The following is a 27,123-nucleotide window of genomic DNA, read 5'->3' as shown; positions in this document are numbered from 1 at the left end:
TTGGTTCAAGTTTCTGCAGCTAGGCGGCGCTAGTTGCAATTTTTTGCAAAGTTTCCTGATATATATGAAAAACAAAATTTATTAGCTTACTAGCACCGCCTAGCGGTGGAATTTTGAATCTTAAGTCTCATTATCGGTTAGTCCTTGACCAGCCGAACAACTTTGCCGAAGACACCAACTCTCTAAGTAATCAGGATCATGAGACATATGAGATTGAAATTTCGTTAGTGTCACATCTACTTGTCTGTGCACTTGTCGTGCACTGGAAGCACGACTGAGTGCGCTCTTAACACGAATTTTTGTGTGCACATTTTCTGCGCGCACAAAATGTGCAGGCAGAAACTGATAAAACATGTTTGTTCTAACATTTGTTTGAGCACTCATTTTGAGAGTGCCGCGATGGATGCCAGAGAGTGAGCGGCTGGTTTGTGTGCAAATTTGGCTACAACTTTGTAGAACATTTTGAAATTGTATAGAGAATAATTAATCAGCAGATTTTTGGATAAGCCACACTCGAGTGACCGTACTCATTTCACAATAATACAAAAAAAAATGACAGAACTTGGCAGAAACATTTTTGTCTTCGTAAATACGCCATTGTGCACTGAAAAGCCCGCATCCGGTAGTGTGCTGTTTGCAAATGGAAAATTCCATGTAGACTTGCATGTAGACAATAGGACGCGAAGCTCTGCAGCCAAGCGAAAGTTATTTTTAGACGCAACTCGGTTCAACTTCTCGGGTTTGAATGGAGGTGTTTGTGTGTAGTGGTATGGAAGCTATGGAACCGTGTAGCGCATCTTAATACAACGAATGGATTATGATTTATCACATTTTCTGTACGTTTTTATTACATTAATTGGTAGAAAAGGCACATCTCAATTTTTGGTAGCTTTTCTTGTTTTGCGTGCAGGGATTTTTGCGATGCATTTGTAGTACTTCTTTTACGAGTTGATCTTACATATGTAGAGTTTCCCGCCAGATTTCTTCAGTAATGCCTCTGGAAATTTCTCCTAAAACTTTGTAGACTTCTAGAGAGTCTTAGGAAAGAGCAACAGAGAGTTGCAGAGAGGCTTTTTCATGCGTTTCAGAGGATTTAATTTTATTTTTCCTACCCTGTTGGGGAAATCAAGCCACTGCGTCCAATAGGCTTCACCTTCCTGGATGCAACCTCGCTGGTCTAGAACACGTTTGTGATGGTCGATTTTTATGGCTGGGCAAATATGAGACCCATCCGTCCCCAAAGGGTTGAAATGGTTTTTAGGAGATTCCATTAAACTTTCACAGCTTTTAGGGAACTCAGGGGGTTCAAAGCAGTTTCAAATGAATTTCTAAGGAAGTTTCAAGAAGGTCTATGGGATTTACGGGTTTCAGGTGTTTTCAAGAAATGTTTAATACGGGGTCTCAGGGGGTTTCAAGTGTTCTCAGGAGAATGCGAAAGGAATCAGAGGGCCCATTGGTATCTGAGTAAGTCTTAGAGGCGTGTTAGGGGATCTCAATGGGCCTCAGGGGGAATTCAGTGGGTCTCTAGCACGTCATAGGATGCTCCAGAGGATTACAGGGGGCTTGAATAGACCCCGGGAGAAATCTTTAGAAAAAACCTAGGATAAGCTCTGACAACTCTGATCCCGGGAGTAATACTGGAAGGAATTTTCCTGAAGATTCCGGGGAACTCTCCGACTGAAATCTCAAGGGGAACCTCAAGTGAAATCCTGCGAGAACTTGCAGTTTTCTCTTTTAAAACAAAAATGTTTTTCATGAAAAACTATTCACTGTATTCCATTCGATATCTGGAATACCGTGAATACATTTTCATTATGAACCTTTGTGTTTTGAAAGAGAATAAGCTTTAGAAATTTCAATGATGACGGTGATCTTCTTCTTCTTCTTCTTGGCGTAACGTCCTCATTGGGACAAAGCCTGCTTCTCAGCTTAGTGTTCTATGAGCACTTCCACAGTTATACACTGAGAGCTTCCTCTGCCAATGACCATTTTGCATGTGTATATCGTGTGGCAGGCACGAAGATACTCTATGCCCAAGAAAGTCAAGGAAATTTACTTTACGAAAAGATCCTGGACCGACCGGGAATCGAACCCGTCACCCTCAGCATGGTCATGCTGAATACCCGTGCGTTTACGGCCTCGGCTATATGGGCCCTTTTGCTTTGATGACGGTGATATCAATGACGAATCCTTCAACCTTAAGAAGTATCCCGAACGAAACACTATGCGAAAGCTCACGTTTTTTTTAAGAAATTGCAAGAGAAACTCGATACCCCGTAACGTGGGTAGATCGCCTTAGAATGGTGCGTTGCGGTGTAACATCTACCAAATCAAATTTTGATCTTGATATTTACCGTATGTATAAATATTCCAATATCAAAGTTTGATACACTTTTTTTGTGTTTTGTAGTATTTTTGTTTTAATGTACTGTTAATTAACATTTTATTTCAGCAGAATTCAGGTAAATTTATTGTAAGATATAAAGAATATTGTAAAAATATGTAACTGTGGCGAACGTATCACTAATATGTAGCTTATTTGACGTACGATGTTAATATTATTTTATATTTCAGATTAACTACCGAAGAATCTTGTACTTCAACCAAATGCCATCAAGATGACGAGGAAACCAGGATAAATTGGGCAGACAACTGATTCGAAGCAGTCTAACAATGGTGTGCCTGAACGTTGACCAAGCGTATCCTTTGGAGTTTATCCTTCCACTAACAACACCCAAATTCCCGTGACACCTAGGCCTGAGAGATCGTAGAGCTGTCTACATTTTTCATAGGTGTCCAAAACTAACCATCCTTTTCCTTCCCTCAGCAGTCGCAAGGACGTGGCCAGGACAGTGCTCGACCATTGGAGGATTGCGTCAGTCTTGTCTAACAGTCAGGGATTAGTCCCAAATCTTTGTGCTTTGGTTCGGACGGGAAGGAGGCAAACCTCATAACAGCGGTCTAGGACTTTACCACCTACGAATTTGTGCGACTTGCCTAATGCTAATGCTAAATTGCAAGAGAAACTCGGTCTCCCGTGGGGTATCTAAGCAACAATTCCGCAAAAAAACCTCTGCAAGAAGATTCCGGATTCACTGATACAGAAAACCCATAAAAAACTCCTCAAGAATCCTAAGAGGAACTTTAGTGGAGATTCCATAGCTCCTGTGGAAACTCTGGGAGAAATCCCAGGAAGAACTCTTGAGATCAAAATTTCGGAAAATAATTCAAAAAGAATCTCGAAAGAAACTCTAATAAAGGAACTTTGGGAGAAATTGGGGACTATACCCATGAAAGAAATCGTGCAAGATCTCAGCGAGAAACTTCAGGCATAATCAGTCAGCATTCAGGAATCCTCGAAAAAAAAAAACGATGAAAATGCCGGTAGGAATCTGGCAGAACCTCTGAGAGGATTATAATATGGAATACTAAGAAAAATGTAGTGAAAAGACGGGCCCTCTTGAGAAATTTTGGAAGGCATCCCGAGCAGAGGAAAAAAGCTCAATAATAGCATATTTTGATATGGAGAACAAAAAGTGATATTTGTTTGTTAGAGATAAGAGGTCAAAGTACTGAAAATAATATCTCATTTTTACTCCTGGAACATCAATATCATAGCACATTTAACTCTTGGTAAGATCTAACTAATAGCAGTGAGCTATTTGATTGAACTTGAAATATCATATTTTGCTATTGGTTCGGTTCGTTAGATGGTTCAAGAACAAATTTTTGCTATTGTTCAGTACTTTTACCTTTTATCTGAAACAAACCAATATCACATTTTGATCGTCAGTACTTGAAGTCTGCCTGGGATTTCAAGAGGTTTCTCTTAAGAGTACCAGGAAGACCCCTTATGGAATTAATGGAGCAATCCTTGGAAAACGAAGCTGAATCATAACCACTAGGGTAAGTGTGCCCATCGTTATGGTATTAAGGTAAATTCATTATAAAAACAATGATCGTACCATCTAATGAAGGGTTGCAAAACGTTAGTTGGTAGTTTTCTATCCAAATTTGCTTGGAAAATATAAAAACTATCGTTTCTCTCTGTTTTCGATCATAAATCGCTTACCACAACATTAGGCGCACTGTTCCTGTTATGGAGGTAAAATTTAATTTTGGTTCCTATTGATGCGGTATCCCATTGAAATCATATGGGATACCGCAACATACGGAACACTACCGCAACAATAGGAACACAGCAGCAAAATAATAAGGAAAATATTTTTTAAAAATAGGTTTTTAGGCAAATCTTAAGCACACAAATGGTGCAATTTCATAATTTAAGCATAATATATCTATTAAAAATGCCTTTTAGTAACATTTCAGTCGAAAAAGTACTCAATTGCCACTACCGCAACATTAGGTATTACCACAACGAAGGGAACAATTACCCTAGTAGCATTTTTTTGAAATCGAAAAGCTGATGAATCTTTCTATTTGAAAATCATGCCCTGAGTTCAAAAACGTGAAAGAAAAAAATATAGAGCGGATTTCTTTCCGCTGAAATTGATTTTTGTTCTATTTTTGAGCAAAGTTGCGCCCTTCACAAATCTTGTTTTGCTGCAATTGAGCTGAAATTCTTATTGTGCACGTAGATAAAGCCTGATTGGTCAGCTCGAATGCAAGTAATTTAAATTTTAGTAAATTATATTTTTCCCTGTAGAATTTAATTTTCATTCAAAACTCAAAAACTGTTCAACTTAACTTTTTTAAGCACTGTCTTGAAATCAGCTCAAACATTTTGATCGTTGATAAAAGTTTACATTTTATTTTGTAAACTGTAAGTTTTAACACTAATGATTTATATAATATTATGATTATGATAATTTTAGATGTTTATTCGCTTGGCTTAAAAAATCAAAGCATAGGAAAATTACATATAATGCACTCGGAAATAGTTTTGGTCCATTTTGCCTCGTTCCACCCTAAATAAGGCAAATGCAATAAACAGCAATACCTATTTTTGGAAAAAGCTTTGATGGATGAATCTCCGAGAAACACCACGTCGTCACTAACCTGGATGGATCGAGACCCGTTGTTTGCTGAGAATGTAGCGCAGAAATTGATTTAATTTCACAGTTCACGATATGCAATTTTTTGTTTTCGAAAAATCGATCACGGAACCATCGCACTTGTTGCTATTAAATAATTTATTGCAACTTTTGCTTCCTAAGAGAACCATCTCACTTGGTGCTATTCATTTTTTTCCTTAGATAAGAGAACGTATTTATGATTTAAGTATAGAAGTTATTACATTTCTTCACTTCACTTCCAAAAATTCACAAAATTTCGATCACTTGCGCCCGCCTCAGCACTAACTTCGAAACGCGTAGCACTCGATCAAAATCTTTGCCGAAACTAACGGTACACGCATAGTCGTCGTCGTAGACATAAGTAGGCAGGCGTACATTGCATTGTGGAACGATCGCGTTACGAACGGCTTTCCTTCTCGTGCTGGTGGTACGAGATAGCCGAAGAAAAACGGCCTGCAACTTACAGGCTGTAAGCTCTCCTTCTACGCTGTTGGGTGCTGCGCACCGAACAAAGGGCCTGTCCATAAACTACGTAGACTCTAAGGAGGGGAGGCGGGGGGGGGGGGGGGGGGTCTGGCCAAAGTCTACGCTCCATACAAATTTCGAAAATTTTGTATGAACAAAAGTCTACGGAGGGGGAGGGGGGGTCTGAGATGGCCCAAAATGAGTCTACGTAGTTTATGGACAGCGCCAAACTAACGCTCGGGGCGTCGCCACGATCAGTTTATCGTGTAGGTAGAGAATAATGGGATCGGGATCGGAATCGCTTTCGCTATACACTCAAACCTCCATTTAAGTAATGAGTCGGGGATACTTAAATGGATCCATTACGTAAATGGATTCTGTTTATGACTTAAATAGAGTTCATGCTCTTCCAGTCCCCGTAACGTGGGTAGATCACCATTAGAATGGTGCGTTGCGGTGTAAGATCTACAGGGGATACTCAAAATAACTGAGACAGGTAAAACTTACACTTTTCAGAAAATGTTCAACACGCTGTAACTTTTCGAAAAGGGCATCAAATAGGCTCAAATTTTTACTGTAAGTTCATCAACTAGTTGTGTATCAGTGGACAAAATTTGGAAAAGATCGGGCCATTCTACACGAAGTTATAAAGATTCTAGAAAAAGGTATGATTATCTGATAGCCTACTTTGAGCTGTTATATCTCCGGATTCATTGAACCGAATGCAATGAAATTTTGATCATGTATGACTGATATAATGAACTTTGAAAAACAGTTTACTTAATTTGAAATTATTATTAGGGAAAAAAAAGTTATGGCGGTTAGTATAAATGTATGTTTTTTTAGTAAATTTATCTATTTTTCATATGCATCCCATTACTTTTTCAATTCAATGGTGGTTATTTTGTTACTTCTTTTCAAAACATATTCATATTGAAGTCAATTAGAGGGAATTCATATGAACTACAATTACTATCTCGCATTTTGAAACGATGATGAAGTTTTCTTTCGTGTAAAGAATTTCATGTTTAGTCAAAAGTTTTTAATAGCTCATTATATAAGTCATGAATGATCAAAATTTCATTGCATTTGGTTCATTGAATCCGGAGATATAACAGCTCAAAGTTGGCAATCGGATAATTATACCTTTTTCTAGAACCTTTATAACTTCGTGTAGAATGGCCCGATCTTTTCCAAATTTTGTTCACTGATACACAACTAGTTGATGAACTTACAGTAAAAATGAGAATATTTGATGCCCTTTTCGAAAAGTTACAGCGAGTTGAACATTTTTTGAAAAGTGAAAATTTTACCTATCCCAGTTATTTTGAGTATCCCCTGTACCAATACCAAATCAAATTTTGAGGCCGGACGGGACGGTGGATGAATCGTCCACCATTGCTCTGTTGTTAGTAAGTAGCAAATCTCAACTTCTACTTCATATTATTGACTAGAAATTTGATCGTTCATTTGCTCACTTGCGGTGCACAATCGACTAAAGTTTCAGCTGCGTCAGTGCATTGGAAATTGATATTTGCATCTTCAAAATCGCGAGGCAAATTGTTAGAAAGAGAGAAAAGATAGGAAAAAGTACACGTCGTCCCGTGCGTCCTTAATCTTGATATTTACCGTATTTAGAAATATTCCAAGATCAAAGTTTGCTGCACTTTTTTGTGTTTTGTAGTTTATTTTGTTTCAATGTACTGCTACAATTTTATTTCAGCAGGATTCAGGTAAATTTATCGTATGATATAAATAATATTATAAAAATATGTAACTGTGGCGATGTATGTGTGTGTTGAGAACGCGCATGTGGTTCGATCTTTCTGATATCTGTCTCCTAGCCGAAAGAGGGGCGTTTACGACATGAGTAAAAAATGTGATAAAAATCTTCAAATCTTTATTGTTATTTGTTTCAACAACGATTAGTGCTTTCGAGACCGAGGGCAAGAGCATAGAATTTAAATCTTACAAAATCTTTTTAAATAAGAATATTTGTGAAGACGTCTTTTCCCAGAAGGAATATTAAAGTCATTTCTGGAATTTCTGGAGGAATCTTCATAAGAATTTAAGGCGGAATTGTTCGGGGGAATTTTATGAGGACTTACTACTTTCAGTCCTGGGCACCTACGGTGGTGCACAGGGCCGAATTGAAAGATTTCCATCCTGGGTGATTGCCAGCCATCCGCCTTGACCTGTGACCAGGTCAAATTTCTATCGACTTGCTTGATTTCGTTGTTGGGGCTGTGCCGCCATGAGCCTCTGGGTCTGCCTCTGCTGCGATTTCGTTTCCGCCCCTGCGTAGAGTGTGGCCGACCCACCTCCACTTTCGTTCCCGGGTTTCTGCCACTATCGGCTTTTGATGGCATCAAGGATGGAGCTCCTCGTCGGAGATCCAATTGTGAGCCCACCATGCACGAGTTATATACAGCAGGCATCTATTGATGTAGACCTGCACTGCCCCCACTCGCATAACAGTCCCATTTGACTTTTCATCACTTTTGAGTTAACGTTATGAATATTCATCATTTTTGATGTACTTCCAAAAATAACAATAAAAATTACGAATTTTTAGGGTATCGCGCCACTTGGGCGGTGGCTTCTATATTCGTCTGTTTTCCACTATAACTCAGTCAATTTTGAACCAATTGACTTGAAATGTTGTACACGGGGTAGATACTATACCTATCTCACCACATTCCAAAAATAGTGTCGGTTGTAGGTCATTTCCCAGAATCCCATTCCCCAGAATGCCGTTCCCCAGAATGCCATTCCCCAGAATCCCATTTTCCAGAAAGCATTTCCCCAGAATAACCCATTCCCCAGAATCCCATTCCCCAGAATGGGACATTCCCCAGAATCGTTTCTATTTTCATTTTCAAATTGGTTTCGGGATAAAATTTGAGTAACGGGAGGTTGAGCAGCACTATGCTTGTAGTTGCACTAGTGTTTAGCTACATATACCATTACTTAAGGACAGACTTGTTAGAATCCCAACATGGCCGCCACAATGGCCGACTTTGCCACCTACTAACGATTTCGAGGGCACAAATCTCTTCGTAAACAGAACCAGCGCACCTGATCTTCTTATTTTAGACTCATTGCAAGTGAGCAAGAACAGAATAATATAATACTTTATTGTGTGAAGCTTGCTTCTTGAGATTTGTGCGTTTGAAGTTTTGATGCACTGTTAAAGCGGGATGTTAAGAAGTTTGTCCTTAATTGATTGGTGGCTTGTAATAGTAGCTGCTGACTTCATCTGAGATTATCCCTTCTTTTTCAAATTGACTGTTCTTTCTTGTTGGTTTGTTGGAGAGCTCTTTGGCGGCCAAACTACTTACCTTTATATAAGAGATTGTTCCTTCTTATCATCAAAGGCTGTTCTTTCCAGTTGCACTATTATCAAACATGGTTAGAAGGAAAAAGATGACTGACTCTAGTTTTTTTTTCGTATCCGGTGACACACTGTGCATGCTACACTACCGCCATCTGTTGAGCGAGAAGCGCAAGAAACATTCTTTTTGCTGGGTTCAGGTTAGTGAGTACCATTTTACTGCTAACTCAAATCACACTAAAACAGGGCAACACGAAATTGCGTCGAGTAAACCCAATTCAACTTTTTTTTGTGAATGTCTTTGTAATGCTGACAAAGCTATTCTAATGTATCAGATTTATATGGCATGTATAAGTAGAATGAATAGTATGTTATTTTCCATTAAATATTTTTGAATGCACATTACATGTATGGTTGCATCCTTCAAAGAAATTTTGAAGGGAATTTGGTCACAAGGATAAAATCCAGTGTCTGGCATCCGAAAACCTTCACTAAGGCATTTGACAACTTGATTTACAGTAATCACATTCATATTATTTGAAGTAGAACTATTTTTTCAAACCTATTCGTGTTGTCGAACAATGGAACATGTCGTTCATCATTTCCATCTAACAAACTTTGCTGTTATGTAGTATATTCCAATTTACATGAGCACAAACTGTAACAAGTAAAAGCCTAAACTGAGGCCCAAACAACAATTTTGCAGCCTAGTGTCCTTTCGGCCTTATTATTTTTCAGTTTATGGAATGTTTGTGCTAATGAGCCACCATTTTTTTTCATTTTTCATAACACTGGTATACAATTCAACTTCATGCAAAAATATGGAACTCTACAACTTAACGTACTGCTGAAACAGTCATTCCGAGGAGTGTCCAATAGAATGGCTGACTTTTTTCATCTGAAATTTGCCTTCTTTAATTAACAGGCTGTTCTTTTGGGATATTTTTGAATTGAGATTTTCTTTTTATTGGATTTTATTCAAAGTTGAATGATAAAATGTCTGACATTAGTTACCATTCTTATAGAAATACAATCTTCTTTAAGAAAGGTTGCCGCATTTTTGTTCCTAACTCAATATTCATTTGAGATACACTGAAGAAGGCATCATTATATGAAAACCATGTCCGATTTTAAATTTTCCAGGACGGAAGGGTGATTTGAATCACGCTGTTCTGATCTTCCCTTGGAGTTCGGCCAAATCACCTAGAGCTCAAAAAACTAACAATTCACCTGAATTCCCATGAAACAACTGATTCCTTTATTTTTCTGGGGAATGTCCCATTCTGGGGAATAATTTTCTGGGAAATGTTCCATTCTGGGGAATGGATTTCTGGGGATTGGGTCATTCTGGAGAATTTCATTCTGGGGAATGTCGTTCTGGGGAATGGGTTTCTGGAGAATGACATACAATCATTGTGCCCATTGGTTCAAATTTGACTAAGTTATAGTGGAAAACAGACGAATATAGAAGCCACCGCCCACGTGGCGCAATTCCCTATGTCAATGTGGGAAAAAAATACCAAGTTATGAGCGTCCCATATCAAAAGTACCCGCATAACAGTCCCATCATGGATTTTTGTGTTACGTAACACAAAACTGAACAACTTTGTAGTGATTGTAATATTTTTTACAGTTATATATTCATGTGCAAAGCAATCTGTGAAAGTTTCGGGATGATCGAAATATTTTTCAAATTTTGGAGATTTTTCAAAGTTTTATATGGAAACAAGTTTTCAAACTTCAAACACAGACAAACAGACGTAACACTTGCGAAATTTCCATCGACCACGCTTTTAACGATCATTTTAAAATTTCATATTTGTGGCTTTCACAACCAGAGGCGCGCTCATCGTTTTTTATGCGTTTGACGTTTCTCACTAGCGCCTTCTGTTGACGATATTGCACAACACAGTGATTCGTGCAACTTTTCCACCAGGTGATGGTAGTGTGAACTGGGCGATGGATTTCCATGAAAATCGTTCAAGGTGTTACGTCTGTTTGTCTGTGCTTCAAATGTCGTTTTCTCAATTCCTAATTTTTGCAAATGGGACTATTATGCGAATGGGGGCAGTGCAGCCGTTGCGTGTTTTCCACTGATACACACCAGGTTTCACTGGCGTATAGCAGCATAGATTTTACGTTCTAGTTAAAAAATTCGGATTTTGGTGCGTCGACCGATCTGGTTGTTTTTCCATACATTTCTTGAACTCGCAAAAGCAGCCCTCGCCTTCTTGATCCGTGTACCTATATCCAATGTCCATCTTGGTACCTCCATCGGCCGCCATTTGGCTACCAAGTTATTGGAAGCTTTCAACATTCTCCACTGATTTACCAGCTACCGCAAAACTGGAAGGTTTGACCGTGTTTACATCTAACGATTTGGTCTTGTTGACGTTGATGGTAAGACCTGTCGCTGAGGAGCGATTGGCAAGATCATCGAGCTTGCTCTGCATATCAGAGCGCCGTTGAGCTAGGAGAGCAACGTCATCAGCCAATTCGAAATCTTTAAGGTGAATATATAACTTCGAATCTTCAAAAGCATAAATCTGAAGAACCGAGGGTTGGTTTGCGCTGAACAGTTGATCGATTGGTCACCACCAGTGGGTCACCAATCGATCAACTTTTCAGCGCAATCCGTTGTTTGGTTTCTCAGATTTGTAATCGTAAAAATTCTAGGTGTGGCTTCGTTACATATTTACCTTAAGGTTCTCCATGGTAATGGGCTGCCACAGCAAACCACGATATGGTTCACGATCAATCGCACCAACCAGGATGTCGTCGATTACGATGAGGAACACTAGAAGTGATAGGATACATCCTTGCCTCACTCCAGCAACGACCCGGATGGGATCGGACCAAACACCGTTGTGCAGTACTCTGCACGAAAATGCCCTGTACTGTGCTTCAATGAGGCCGATGATTTTCTCAGGAAGACCCTTGCGCCTGAGGGCTTCCCACATGTTTCCGTGATTGAGACGATCGAAAGCTTTTTCGTAATCGATGAACACCAGGTAGAGAGACTCTTGGAATTCATTGATTTGCTCCAGAATGATGCGGAGCGTGACAATATGGTCCACACAGGATCGTCCGGAATCTTGCTTGCTGCCGTCGGAGAGTTGCGTCAATCTTCTCCTATATCCGGTTCAGGATCACTTTGCAGTGGACTTTGAGAACGATATACAGTAATATGATGCGCCGCCAATTATCGCATACAGTCAGGTCACCCTTTTTGGGTACCTTTACTAAGACGCCTTGCATCCAGTCGGCCGGAAATGTCGAGGTTTACCATATATTGCAGAATAATTGGTGCAGTAGTTGTGCGGATACTACGGGGTCAGCTTTGAGCATTTCAACTGATATGCGATCGACCCCTGGGGCCCTGTTCGGTTTTATGTTACGGATGGCTGTTTCTATCTCCTGCACTGATGGAGCTTCGGTGTTGACACGGGTAATGCGTGAACCCTTGACCATGCTGAGGTGTTCATGGCGTGGCCGACACTTGAAAAAGCTTTCCAAAGTGCTCGAACCAACGTTTCAACTGGTCAGCCGGGTCAGTCAGTTACTTTCCAGACGTGTCTTTCACGGGCATCGTAGCATTCATCATCTTGGTCCCACTAAGGCGACGTGAAACATCGTAGAGGAGACGGATGTCGCCGGTGTTTGCGGCTTTCTCGCCTGCGTCGGAGTCCGCCCACGCTCTTTTGTCCCGTCTACATGAGCGTTTCACTTCCTTCTCGAGAGCCGAAAAGCTGCTGACGGGCTACGGCTTTAGCTCCTCGTGTTTTCGCAAAACAGCCTAAGGATTTCGGGTGAACTATCCAGTTAATTCGAATTTCGACGGGGACTGCGACAAGGTGATGGACTTTCCAGGTAGAGCAGGTGGAGCGTGATCTAGCGTGCGATTCAGTGTTATCACGAATTTCAATGTCGAACTAAATAAATGAATGAAATGAACCCCGTATAAAATATTCCAATTAGTCAGAAAGAGTGAAACGTAAGTTTATTTGTCAGACTACACGGAATAGATTTTTGTTTTTTTTAAAGCATTTTTAATATCATTTTATCAGAGGCATTGATTTAGTAGTTTTTAACTAGAAAGTCAAACCTGCTTACATGTAATACATTTTCAACCATGAACTGTTCATTAGCAGTATGGATCATTTTAAAAAGGTACGACAGCCACCATTAATCGAATGACCTTGTACACATTAATATCGATTTTTTATTGTTTTTTAGACTTGTTGCTCTTAATTTACATGATACGTTCCACCTTCCCCAGTAGACAGACACACCTCTGCAGTGAGTCTGCACCTCCCGTAGTCACTGTTCACAATCATGTAGTAAATTTGCAATTCCCATTATGCGGTTTGCGTTTTGCGTGAAAACCATTTTTTCGTGCAGTTTTTTTTCACCTCATTTTGGACCCACTTCTCACTCGTGAACCACCATGCCGCCGCTGCTGCCGCGCCACCGTACTATCGTGCCATTTCATCATTATACTATTGCCCCACACTCGGATTTGTTCTTCCTTTTTTGGGGGATAAATCGCCCGAGGTACATAACATCGCAGCAAGCAGCCCACACACCATACACGGCCCGGCCCGGTCCGTCTGGTTGTGGCCGTGAAAATTAAAAGTTGCCAAAATTTTCAATGAGCTTCACTCTCGTGGCAGCCCGCGATGCTCCAGTCAAATTGAAAATAAAACGAGCAGAGTCAACCCGAATTTTGGTTGATGGAAATGCACGTCTCGATGGGTAGGATGGTACAAACATATACTATGTTCAACATGGCATTTAAAATAACACATGATGAACAATAGTACGCCACAATACTCAGTACTACGCCCAATGCTTGCCAGATCACGCTCCACCTTGTCTGTCCGTCATACTCTTTGCGATCTACGTCTACTTGCGCCAACCGAAACACCAGTAAGCTCCAATTTTGCAGGGTTGCTATCCGACATTCTTACAACATGCCCTGCCCACCGTATTCTTTCGGCATTGACCACCTTCTGGATGCTGGGTTCGCCGTAGAGTGCAGCGAGCTCGTGGTTTATCCTTCTCCGCCACACACCGTTCTCCTGTATGCTGCCAAAGATCGTTCTTAGTAAGCGTCGCTCTAACACTCCCAGTGCTTGCAGGTCCTCCTCGAGCATGCTTCATGTCTAGTGTCCGTAAAGGACCATCGGTCTTGTTAGCGTCCTGTACATGGTACCTCTATTTTGGCGGGTGAACCTTGTTTGATCGCAGTATCTTCTGGAGCTCAAGTCCATAGTGTACGCACGATTTTTACCGATGATGGTGCGCCTTCGTATTTCACGACTCATATTGTTGTTAGCCGTCAGTAATGCCCATATCGTTCGCAAAACACACACTTACTTACCTTACCGATCAGGCTAAGGCCGGGGTGGCCTCTGCTGTACATAGGAGCCGTCTCCATTCCACTCGGTCCATGGCTGTTTGTCTCCAGTTCCGCACTCTGCGTAGGGTCCGCAGATCGTCCTCCACTTGGTCGACCCACCTAGCTCGCTGCGCTCCACGTCTTCTTGTACCGGGTGGATGACTCTCGAGAACCATTTTAGTCGGGTTGCTATCCGACATCCTGATGACGTGACCCGTCCACCGTAGCCTCCCGATTTCGCGCTATGGACGATGGTTGGTTCTCTCAGAAGCTGATGCAGCTCGTGGTTCATTCGCCTTCTCCAAGTCCCGTCTTCCATCTGAACTTCGCAGTAGATGGTACGCAACACCTTCCGTTCGAAAACTCCAAGGGCGCGTTGATCCTCTGCACGTAGGGTCCATGTTTCGTATCCATAGAGGACGACCGGTCTAATCAGCGTTTTGTAGATAGTTAACTTCGTGTTACGGCGAACTTTATTCAATTGTAGAGTTCTGCGGAGTCCAAAGTAAGCACGATTTCCTGCCACAATGCGCCGCTGAGTTTCTCTGATGGTGTCGTTGTCAGCGGTCAAAAGTGAGCCCAAGTACACGAATTCTTCAACCGCCTCGATTTCATCACCGTCGATATAAATTCGGGGTGGCGGGCGCGCTGATTCCTTCCCGGAGCCCTTTGCCATCATGTCTTCGACACATTAATGACTAGTCCGCTTCGTCTGGCTTCACTCTTTAGTCGGATGTACGTTTCCGCCATCGTCTCAAATTTACGAGCAATAATATCAATATCATCAGCGAAACCAAGCAGCTGAACGGACTTCGTGAAAATCGTTCCACTCGTGTTTATCCCCGCTCTCCTAATTACACTCTCTAAAGCAATGTTGAACAGCAAACACGAACGACCATCACCTTGCCGTAACCTTTTGCGAGATTCGAAGGGACTCGAGTGTGTCCCTGATACTCGAACTACGCACATCACTCGATCCATCGTCGCCTTGATCAATCGTATCAGTTTATCCGGGAATACGTATTCGTGCATAATCTGCCATAGCTGTTCTCGATTGATTGTATCATACGCCGATTTGAAATCGATGAACTAACAAGTGATGTGTGGGCACGTTGTATTCGCGGCATTTCTGCAACACCTGGCGGATGGCGAACATCTGGTCCGTTGTAGCGCGTTCGCCCATAAATCCAGCCTGATATTGCCCCACGAACTTGTTACGGGTATAATCGGTGATAGACGGCGGCATAAAATTTGAGAGAGTATCTTGTAGGCAGCGCTCAGTACTGTGATCGCGCGGTAGTTCCCGCAATCCAACTTGTCGCCCTTTTTGTAGATGGGACACACGATACCTTCCATCCATTCCTCCGGTAATACTTCCTCCTTCCAAATCTTGGTAATGACCCAGTGTAGTGCTCTCACCAGTGCTTCTCCACCGTATTTTAGAAACTCGCTTTGTAGTTGATCTGCTCCAGCGGCTTTGTTGTTTTTCAACCGGCCAACCTCCTCCTCAATCTCTTGGAGGTCAGGGGCCGGAAGTCTTTCTTCCTGTGCACATACTCCAAGATCTGTTACAACGCCACCTTCGGTACATGCAACGTCGCCATTGAGGTGCTCATCGTAATGCTGCCGCCACCTCTCGACCACCTCACGCTCGCTCGTGAGAATATTCCCGTGATTATCTCGGCACATGTCGGCTTGTGGCACAAAGCCTCTGCGCGAGCGGTTCAGCTTCTCGTAGAACTTTCGTGTGTCCTTAGCGCGGTACAGTTCTTCCATCGCTTCGCGATCTCGTTCTTCCTGCTGGCGCTTCGTCATCCGGAAGACTGAGTTCTGCCTGTACCGCGCCTGTTTGTAGCGTGCCTCAATCGCTCTCGTACGGTGATGCAGCATTCTCGCCCATGCCGCATTCTTCTCGTTTTTTAACTGCTCACATTCGCCGTCGTACCAGTCGTTTCTGTGATTCGGAGTCACGAAGCCTAGTGCTGTAGCCGAGGTACTACCTATGGCGGATCGGATGTCCCTTCAGCTATCTTCAAGTGTAGCTGCGCCAAGCTACTCTTCCGTTGGTAGGGCCACTGCTAACTGCTGCGCGTAGTCTTGAGCCACTTCTACGTTACGCAGCTGCTCGATGTTGAGCCGCGGCGTTCGACTTCGACGCGTGGTGATAACTGTCGAAAGTTTTGAGCGCATGCATACAGCGGCTAAGTAGTGATCCGAATCTATATTCGCACTGCGGTATGTGCGGACATTGGTTATATCCGAGAAGAATTTACCGTCGATTAGAACGTGGTCGATTTGATTTTCTGTTTGTTGATCGGGTGATCTCCAGGTGGCTTTGTGGATATCTTTGCGAGGGAAGAAGGTGCTTCGCACTACCATACCACGGGAGGCTGCAAAGTTTACGCATCGCTGGCCGTTATCATTCGATACGGTGTGCAGGCTGTAGGCAAAGCACACACATTGACCAGAATTCGTGTAAATCGCGCCCTTACTATTGAAAGGTTTTGGGTCGATGTCAATTATTCACACAGGTCCGGTTGAACGTATGTGTTTGCCTGTATTTGTCGCCAAAAATATGTAAACAAACCGATCAGCTGATCGCGACGTCACGTTCGTCAGAAAATTAGTTCGCAGCTTCTGAAACGTGACGTCACCTTCGGCAACTTCGTGCGACTTCGGCTTGCCGAAGTTGACATGACACGACTACTACTTCAAAATTTTCTTATCACAAACACCACTTTGTCCGATGGGCCTAACCTGTGAAATTTAGAACATTGGGTGTTGATGACAATTAGTGTTGTCTTGCAGGAAGCCGTTCTCGGCCATGATTTTGTTTAGCTCTTCGGTCGATATGCTGCCTTGAAGCTGCTGAATAGGTGATGTGTTGGATCCTCTTTATTTTACCTTTACGTCTCGACAGGATCCAGTAAATTCTCCAATTTGACTGCAATATTGTTATTGCCGTCACTCGGGACTTCTCACCACTCGCCGTTGAGCAACGGGAAACACCCAGCGAACGGTAACAACAGTCGAAACCCTGCCAATATGCACTGTGCATCATCGGACTGAGAGGAATTAAAAAAAAAGTTCCGATCCGCCGTCCAAAATGAGCAAAACAATCGTGAAAACATATGTTTGCGCGAACGATGATGTTGATGACGTTGTTTTCGCGTCCTCCTACACTGAACGAAAACCCCATCCCGAAATCGACTGATTTGTCCGACCATCCAGTCCAAATTACCAAAATCGTGTTCTCGAATGACGAATCAGTCATACGGCAATCATCCTAAAAAGCGGATGACGATCATCTTATTCGCGTAGGAGTCGACGCACGCTATGTGAATGAATATTAGTTGCAGAGCGAAGGCCACACAGATGCACCGAATTTAGTCATCGATAGCGTAACAAGTTCCTTGATCGTCACACCCGGGACATTGACGATATTGCTTCGCATGTCCTATCCTGGACATGTCATATTTTTTGAAAAGGGTGCCCGCAAAGGTACCCTGGACACTAAAGCACATAATTTTTGAGACAGATAGCGGTGACATTATTGTTATCAATCGCTAAAAAACAAAGTTGCTCGGCCATATGGTCGACCTTCTGTTTTCATATCACTGTCATCCGGTTTTAAGATGACATCATTCGGTCGGTCGACCATACGGTTTCCGACCGAATGTCGTTAAGGGGCGTGATCGTATCGCCTCTCAGTCGATCCTGGGCGGGGGGTTTCGTTCAGTGTAGGTGGTTGGTGGGTAACGTTCGGCGACGGAAGCCGATTTATGGACGAACGAGGCGCTGAAGCTGCGCGAATGAGAGTGTGTGTGCGAAAATTCGGTTAATAATTGAATCACTGCACTGACTGTCGACGACACGGCGGCGCTGCCTGCAGCAGCAGCCACCACCTTCACTATTAATTGGTGGGTGAAAACCGACGATCGGGAGGCATGCCAAGCAGGGGGTGGATGAGGAAAAAAAGATAGAAAATTGGCAGCCAAAAAACAAAAATAATTGTAGGTTAATGTTGAGTACGTTAACCCAGATTCGGAGGGTTTGTTTTATTTTTGGCGGCGGCGGCGGAGGCGAATGCAGTCTGGATTTTTTCCCCGATAAATGTTTCGGTGAGGAATTATATGGTCATTAAATTTTCCATCAAATGAGGAAAAGCGGGCTTAAAGTGAACTGCAATAGTGTTGTGTTTGCTTTACATGACTGTTTACTGAAACTGATATTTTCATTGATTTTGATGATCAATTTCTTAAACTTTACACTCGAAATAGCCGAACTGGAAAGTTCAGTTATTTTACCGAGTTTTCTACCCATTTACTGAATTAATGCTATTGAAAACTTACCAATGGTTTTTAACTTTTCAGGACGCGCAGTTGTAAAAAGTACAAAACGCTACCAAAAAAGCTCGCTCGTCGTAAGCAGCGCAAGCGTGGTGCAGTTTAAGGATCAAACAGGCACGCGTCCTGAATGGTTAATGGCTGATTGCCGAGTCTGCTCAGTTTTTAAGATCAGCATTTTCAATTTTTGGCACGGTAAAGGCTGGGTATGCTGCGCAATTCAGATCACATTGTTGCCCAGCAACTCCTATCCCTACCTACCTCCTCGTGATACCGGCCGGAAACTATGAGTAACCTTAGGGAAGATCGGGTAACCAACCCCGGTGGGAACTTTGGTCGTAGGCTGACAGGGAAGGGGGGGGGGGATTTTGCTTCGGCAAACCTGAGCGTCTGTTCTCCAGGAGGAGCGGCTCACAACAACGTCTGAAACCCATGCTAGGGGCGGCTGATCTACGTCCGAGTGCCAGGGAAGGACTCTAAGCTCAACTGTGCACTATGGTCCTCCGGAAAGTAAGGGGTTGGTGTCAGGCCCTACGAGCCAGCCGTAAAAAAACATTTTAACGGAAAATCAACAACAGAATAATACGAACCGAGACCAACGGCAATGACCCCAGCGAACAAAACGGACTTGCGATTGGAAACTCGGTACGTGGAACTGCCGATCTCTCATTGGGAGCACCCGCCGATCTTCATTGGGAGCACCCGCATACTCGCCGATCTACTGAAGGACCGCGGGTTTAAACGCTCAGGTAGGCCAGGAGGAGGAACGGGCAGACGAACGAAAACGCTCAGCACCTGAATGGCGTGCAGAACGTAGGCACGGCAGACCACGGCAGACCACGGCAACGGAAGAAACGACGACGCCAGTGCAGCGGAGGACGGAAATGAACCAACTCCCACGCTGAGGGAAGTTAAGGATGCCATTCACCAGCTCAAAACCAACAAAGCAGCTGGTAAGGATGGTATCGCAGCTGAACTCATCAAGATGGGCCCAGAAAAGTTGGCCACCTGTCTGCATCGGATGATAGTCAGGATCTAGGAAACCGAACAGCTACCGGAGGAGTGGAAGGAAGGGGTAATCTGCCCCATTTACACGAAAGGCAACCATTTGGAATGTGAGAACTTCAGGGCGATCACTATTTTGAATGTTGCCTACAAAGGGCTATCCCAGGTCATCTTCCGTCGTCTGTCACCTAAAACGAATGAGTTCGTGGGAGGTTATCGAGCCAGCTTCGACAACGGACCAGATCTTCACTGTTGGCAAACCCTCCAGAAATGCCGTGAATACCAGGTCCCAACGCATCACATGTTCATCGACTTCAAAGCGGCATACGACAGTATCGACCACGCAGAGCTATGGAGAATCATGGACCAAAACGGCTTTCCTGGGAAGCTGGCTAGACTGATTAAAGCAACAATGGACGGTGTGCAAAACTGCGTAAGGGTTTCGGGTGAACTATCCAGTTCATTCGAATCTCGCCAGGGACTGCGACAAGGTGACGGACTCTCATGCCTACTCTTCAATATCGCTCTGGAAGAATGAGCCGGGCTCAATAGCCGGGGAACGATTTTCACAAAATCCGGCATGGGCATGGACGTTATCGCCAGGAACTCAGGAACGGAGAAAAACCACATCTTGAAAATTTCACAGAATATAGTTTATGTAATTCCCTTACAAAAATATATATTTTTTTAGAATATTTCCGGCGTGCGAAAATAGTTTTTCCAACTTTTCCAACCAATCGGTTTGTTTACTTGCTGCTTCCTTCGTTGTTTCACGTGTGAACAAATAGTTTGAACGATCAAACATTTGCGCGCTAGTCTAAAGAGCAAAACAAGATGCAATATAACACTAGATTTATTTTCCCAACCGGAACAGGAAACGAACCCGCCGTCTGCCGATTGGCGATCCATATCCTTAACCACTAGGCTACCTGGATACCCATATCCCTAAACATAGTTCACAACGGATTTTTAAGCCTTGTATTGAGATTTTCAAGTAACTTCAAGTCGGTAAACACTGCAACCACCAAAGAACAGACGAACATGCTCGAACAAAGTTGCTTGAAAATCTTGTGTAAAGAAAAATCAAACGCAGTAGCGACATTGACGATAACTTTCCCACCTAAAACCTTCTTCCGACACCATGATGGCGCTAAATTAAGAAATATTTCACTGGTGCACCTTTAAATTTCCATATTCAGATACTGAGTTGTATTTGTTGAAATAACAAGATGTATATGATTGTTTCATTAAATTAACAACATGATTTGAGCAACCCATAGTTTGACCACTTTCATTTGGAAATGACATTCGTCTGGGGCCATTTGGGCAGGTGGACCTATTTTGGGCACTTGCTGCTGTAACTCAGTCAATTTTTAACCGATTGACGTGATTTTTGGGAAAGAATTTTCACCAATGTCCGATATTTTGATAAATATTTTTTCTCTGCCCCCTCAAAATGCTAAATCCAGCCAAAAATTTGTGGGGGGGGGGAGGTAGACAAAAAGTCAAAATTAAATTTGTATCAGCCTAAACAATAAAAAAGAAACTTCTGGAAAAAATCCTGGAATATTTTTTAATATTTCGTGGATTTTTTTAATGGAAACTTTGGAAGAATCTCTAGAAATCCTGGAAAATGCCTGCATTATATTCAATATTCAGCACGATCGGGAATCAAATTCCCAACTAAAGATCGCAAGCCGCAAACAAGCATGCATGCTGAATTGTTGCTTTATAATAGTAATGATAGCTAAACAAAAATTGTGCTGTACACCACATTACTGTACAGTATAAGACACATTCTACCGTGACGTTACAACGTTTTGACACCTTTTCTGTCAGATTTTCCACTATAACTCGTAAATTCGACCGTAAACCCTCAAAAATTTTTGCATATTTGCATCCTTGTAAAATTTCCAATAAGTCTCTTGGCGGATCGACTGAGAAGTTTACTGCAGGAATTGAGTGGCTATGCAGTCTTCAATACGGAAAACGAAGATTATTGTTTGCCCGACGTTTCGACACTGGGGTTTTGTGTCATCTTCAGGGGTAAGTAATTGTTCCAAACACGAACAATTAGTTACCCTTGAAGATGACACAAAACCCCAGTGTCGAAACGTCGGGCAAACAATAATCTTCGTTTTCCGTATTGAATACTGCGTAGCCGTTTAATTCCTGCAATTTCCAATAACTTTAATCTGTTGTGCAGTTAGTTTCCATTCCCATTTTTAACATACTTTTCTAATAAAAACTAACTGTTCAACAGTTTAAACTTATTGAAAATTTTACAAGGAATCCAAATATGCAAAAATATTTGAGGGTTTATGGTCGAATTTACGAGTTATAGTGGAAAATCTGACCGAAAAGGTGTCAAAACGTTGTAACGTCACGGTAGAATGTGTCACAAATGGTTTTTCAATTGAAAAAGTAGCCAATGTTCAACCTTTCGTGTCGGTATTACCAATAAATTATCACTTTTCAAGCGTTCAATAAGATTTTCATTCGACTTGCAGTGATTCCTTTACAAATAGTTTAACAAGACTTTTTTCTACTTCTTGTTAAGTTCATGTAAAAATTAGCATAATGTATATAATAGGGTGGCCCACACTTATATGAAAAACAAAAAAAATCGAAAAATGCCAAATCTTACCTCCTAAATCAGTTGTTTTGGACTCCCAGAAGCTACGTTAAAAATTTGAGCAAAATCGGTTGAGCCTAAGGGGGCGCTCAAAACGCTTGAAATTTGCATGGGAAAACTTGGCCAAATGTATGCAGAAATTCTAAGTTTTCGAATTTTGCCGCTAGGTGGCGCTGTAAGCGTTCAATAATCAAACCCTTTGGTATTATTGTAGATGACTATATGCCAAAGAACTTTGTCGAAGACCGCGAAGTGATCCGACGGCTGTGAAAAAAGTTATACCCTAGGCAAAGTGAGGCAAAGTATTGAGATTTCATTATTGATATTTTTCCTTTGCATGTATTGGAAAAACAACAATAAAGATTATCCTCACTTTACCTAGGGTATAACTTTTTCCTCAGACGTTGGATCACTTTGCGCGGTCTTCGACAAAGTTGTTTGGCGTATAGCCACCTACAATAATACCAATGGGTTTGATTATTGAATGCTTGTTTTAGAGACGAACGCCCCTTCAGGGTAAAGTCTCTAAAACAAAAAAAAAATTGAATGCTTACAGCGCCTCCTAGCGGCAAAATTCGAAAACTTAAAATTTCTGCATATATTTGGCCAAGTTTTCCCATACAAACTTCAAGCGTTTTGAGCGCCCCCTTAGGCTGAACCGATTTTGCTCAAATTTTGAACGTAGCTTCTGGGAGTCCAAAACATCTGATTTAGGAGGTAAGACTTGGCATTTTTCAAAAATTTTATTTTTCATATAAGTATGGGCCACCTTAGTGTATAATGTGTTTTTCACAAGTCAGATATGTACTTTCGTTTCATCATACTTCGATTCAGAGTACAGTACAGTACAGAGTACAGAGTCAGTTGTTAACCATACTGTTCTGTGCTAATTCACCACTGCTGAATAGGAGTCGAAGTGTTTATAAAACCATGCACTCTTAGGAAATTAGAAATTTACACGTAACGTAAACCATAAATGTACATAATATTTCATGACTGAATGGCAAATTTGACTCAATTTTACTTCCATCATGTATGTTCGAGTTGGTTGCACAAGATATCAACAAACCTATCTGACCAGGTAAGTAGAAACATGTAGTATACTCTTCGCACCACAAAACAGTTTCACTTTTAACGGTTAGCTCACAACTCGGTGATGTGGCCGAGAGGTATAGTCCGTGCTTCTCAATCAGCGGACCAGTGTTCGAATCTAGTTCACTATTTTATATTTATATAGAGACGAACCAGCCAAGGGCTGGAAGTCTCTATAATAAAGATAAATCCAGGCCCCTGGCATCAATGAAATTTATCGCCAACATCTAACTGCCTTATACTCACATTCGTGCAAATTGAAACGAGTGTGTAATCAACAAACGCAGCTTTAGTTTGATGTTGTGAGCCACACACGAAATCACATTCACAATGCGTGTTTGTTGGGTTGCTTTATTCAACTAATCGCATGCTCCTCTTACCGTACATTAATATTGAAGCGAGTTTAAAGTGTTTTGTGATCAAAAGAGCTGGAAAAAATGATTCCAAAAACTAATCAACAAACCAAAATAAACGTTAAACAAAATATTGTTGATGTTTTCGCATTTGACAGTGGGCGCTATTTACTAGCGCCCAGGACATCCTGTCTACCATGATTCCAATGCATTGATATAGGCCGTGTCAGGGGCCTGGATAAATCAATCAATCAATTTATATTCATGTTTACCTGTCGATTCAGTTCTAACGATTGCTTGCTCTACATTTGTTTGCGATAGATGACGTAAATATGTGTGAAACGGCCGCTCCTTACATGTGCATCCAATCCAAGTGAACTATATATTCAAGCTATATATTCATAATCGGAAAACTAGAAAATATTTCATCAGCGAACATTTTTCCATACATTTTGTATGGGACGTTTTTTGGGCTAAAATAGTAATTATTGATTTTTAGTATGGAAAAGAGCCAAAAACTCAGCTAACACAAATTTTCCTCGATAGAATATTTCCAAATTTTGCATTTATACATTATTATAGCCGAAATTCTAACATTCTATGAAGAAAAATCCGAGGTACAAGAAATTTCGATAATATTCAAAATTTTGACACCGTGCTTCGGTGGTGTCGGTAGCGTAGCTTAAGGTAGTTAAATGAACTGATGACCGGACTTAAGTTCGTGGAGTAGCCAGACTTTTGTCATGAGATAGCTACTTTTTGTTGACTACTGAAGGAATTCAGCGATTTTAACTCACCCTGCTACAACAAACCATCAGGTAGGTCATTCCCTTCCGGAAGGATTCTGCAGCCATAGGTAATCCTTGCGCTGATGGTGGGTATCCTTTCATCATCATCATCAATTCATCATCTCTAGGATGGCCAAGATAGGAAAGCATGCGGCTGGCAATCGACGGGTCTCGAGTTCGAATCTTGAATGCCTCCTCAGTTTCTGAAAATATATTTAAGATCACTGCTCTTAAGTGAACTTCAGGGAGAGCGGCGCTTAAAAGCGTTTCATAATCATTTCAAGCGGTTTCGGAAGAGATTCAAGACGTTCCAGACTGTTTACGATTGTAGATCCGATGACCTGAACTCAAGGGAGCTCTTAGAGATTCTCAAACAAAACATTGAACCTATCACTTGTCAACACATAGATGCATGAGGCTGTGTAAGCATGTCTTTCATTCAATCATTCAAGCACTCAAGTTATGCATGTAGATTTGATCAAGGATGGGAACACTCACTTGCAAAGAGTTACACTCACTTGCTATTTTCTCAGCTCAGAAGCGTGCAATCAGGAAACGGTGTATAGACGACTTTTGCCTTGTAGTTTTGTCTCAAAGTTTGCCCAATAGAGTATACTCTATAGAGGTCGCACACGCATACCAAAATCGTAACAATGAGATGAAAGTGACTCTCCACGAGGTGAGTGTAATTTACATTCACCTCGTGGAGAGTTGCCTTCGCGGCTCCCTCACGACTTCGGTATGCGTGTGTGACCCCTACTCTATTCGCAAACTTTTAGACAAAACTACAAGGCAAAAGTCGTCCATACATCGTTTTTTGATTGCACGCTTCTGGGCTGAGAAACCAGCAAGTCAGTGTAACTCTTTGCAAGTGAGTGTTCCCATCTTTGGATTTGATAACTTATGCTCAAGAAAGTTTTTAGGAAACCTTAAATGGGCCCAGGAATAACCCTCAGATAAACTACGAAATTACTCAAATCAATGTTTTGTTGCAGCATTAGCCTTGTTACCCTAAATTAGCGCAATTTGGGGAAACATTTAGTGTAGGGCAAATGTGTATAATACGCCCCACCGGGGCAAAATGCCCCTGTCCAATTTCATGGATTACACGAATTATTTGAGAAAATGTCAATTGGTAACACTGCCAAATTATGCTCTCACCCTACTAGAACAGTTTGACAGCTGTCGCGCGCTTCAAAACAAAAACAAAGCAAAAAAATCAAAACACCGTGTTTCGATCTAATTTCTCGACAGCTTTGTGTAAGTGTTTTTTAAAACAATTTCCCGTTGAAAATTGGAAACGAAGCGATGGGGCGCTACATAGCGGTACAATCTACGTGTTCCAGGTGTTGAAAAGGTGAGATTTGCAGGTAAATTTAAAAAAAAAATGATTTTTTATTCAGAACCCGCACCGGGGCAAAATGCCCCACTTTCGGCTGGCTTGTATGGCCGCTTGTTTATGCCACCGCTTTATTTATCTTATTTTGTCATTTCCTTTATGGTTCTAGATGCCTCGAAAGGCAAACCGAACCACATCCCGGCGCTCGTGGACGACCGACGGATTGTCGCAGGCCATCGCAGCGGTAAGTTACGGTGTTTCGAAGACCCAGGCCGCCAAACTGTACGGCATTCCGAAGCGCACTCTTCGGCGATATTTGAGGACGCCGCCGGACACATCAGGAAGCGGCCCAGTCAGTCTGCCGCCACTGGGAAGTTTCAGGCCAGTGTTTACTGTGGAGCAGGAAGAGCTGCTAGTGAATCATATTGTTCAAATGGGTGAATGCTTCTACGGATCAAGCTACAAGGAAGTGCGTAGCTTGGCATTTCAAATGGCGGAGAAAAACGGAATATTGCGGATTTTTAGAAAATTTTCCACTCTGCGGTAGCCGCCGAGTTCTACCGCAGCTGTCAAAGTCCTACCGCAGCTATGAAAATCAACGTATCATTGAAAAGTTTGGCCAAATCAAAGCATGCTTGCAGAGTGAACAAACAATAGGGCAGTGCATGAAATTATCTCCTTCTCTTTCACTCTTACAGAAATTTTGTAAACAACAAGGCCACGAAACGTCAAAATCCCATACAAAATCAAAACAGTGCAGTGCCCTATGATCATCGGCGTCGTATCCAAGGCTCGATCCAAGGTATCCTTGGACTGATTGATGATACCTTGGTGAAAATCATCAGTCTGACAGCTGCGGTAGCTTTTCAATCTACCGTAAAATGGAAAGTTTTCTTTAAATTAGCAATACCACACCCATTTGACCAGCGTATCAAACTGGCTGGGCTGAAAAGCTTCCTTCGACGTCACCCAACACTCTCGTTGCGAGCTCCGGAGAATATATCTGTTGCGCGGGCTAGAGGATTTAATCGGGAGAGCGTCAATCAATTTTTCGATCTTTTGCAACGCATTTACGAGGAGCATGAGTACCCGCCCAGCCGAGTATGGAATGTTGACGAGACAAGTGTAAGCACGGTAAGGGAATGTTCGTTTCGTGCTTTAGTTGTTTTCTTATTTGTTTATATTTTAGGTTCCCGACCGAAGCCCGAAGGTGGTGGCAAAAAAGGGCCAGCATCAGGTTGGAAAACTGGTATTGGCCGAGCGTGGCGAGAACACCACGGTGACGATGGCCATGTCAGCGGCGGGGCAGTTTGTGGCACCATTCTTCAT

General features: G+C 42.1%; 1 protein-coding gene across 1 annotated transcript in view; it reads right to left on the bottom strand.

Moving 5' to 3' along the window:
* Nucleotides 1-5,356, bottom strand: part of LOC109398973 (homeobox protein prospero) — a 365,719-nt gene extending 360,363 nt beyond the window's left edge. The window contains exon 1 of the mRNA XM_062846727.1: nt 5,020-5,356. The gene's annotated coding sequence lies outside the window, so the exon portion shown is untranslated. The remainder of the gene's footprint in view (nt 1-5,019) is intronic.
* Between the last annotated feature and the right edge of the window lie 21,767 nt (nt 5,357-27,123).

The sequence above is a fragment of the Aedes albopictus genome, chromosome 1, assembly GCF_035046485.1.
Source record: "Aedes albopictus strain Foshan chromosome 1, AalbF5, whole genome shotgun sequence".
Taxonomy (NCBI): Eukaryota; Metazoa; Arthropoda; class Insecta; order Diptera; family Culicidae; genus Aedes; species Aedes albopictus.
This window is presented reverse-complemented; position numbering and strand designations above follow the sequence as displayed.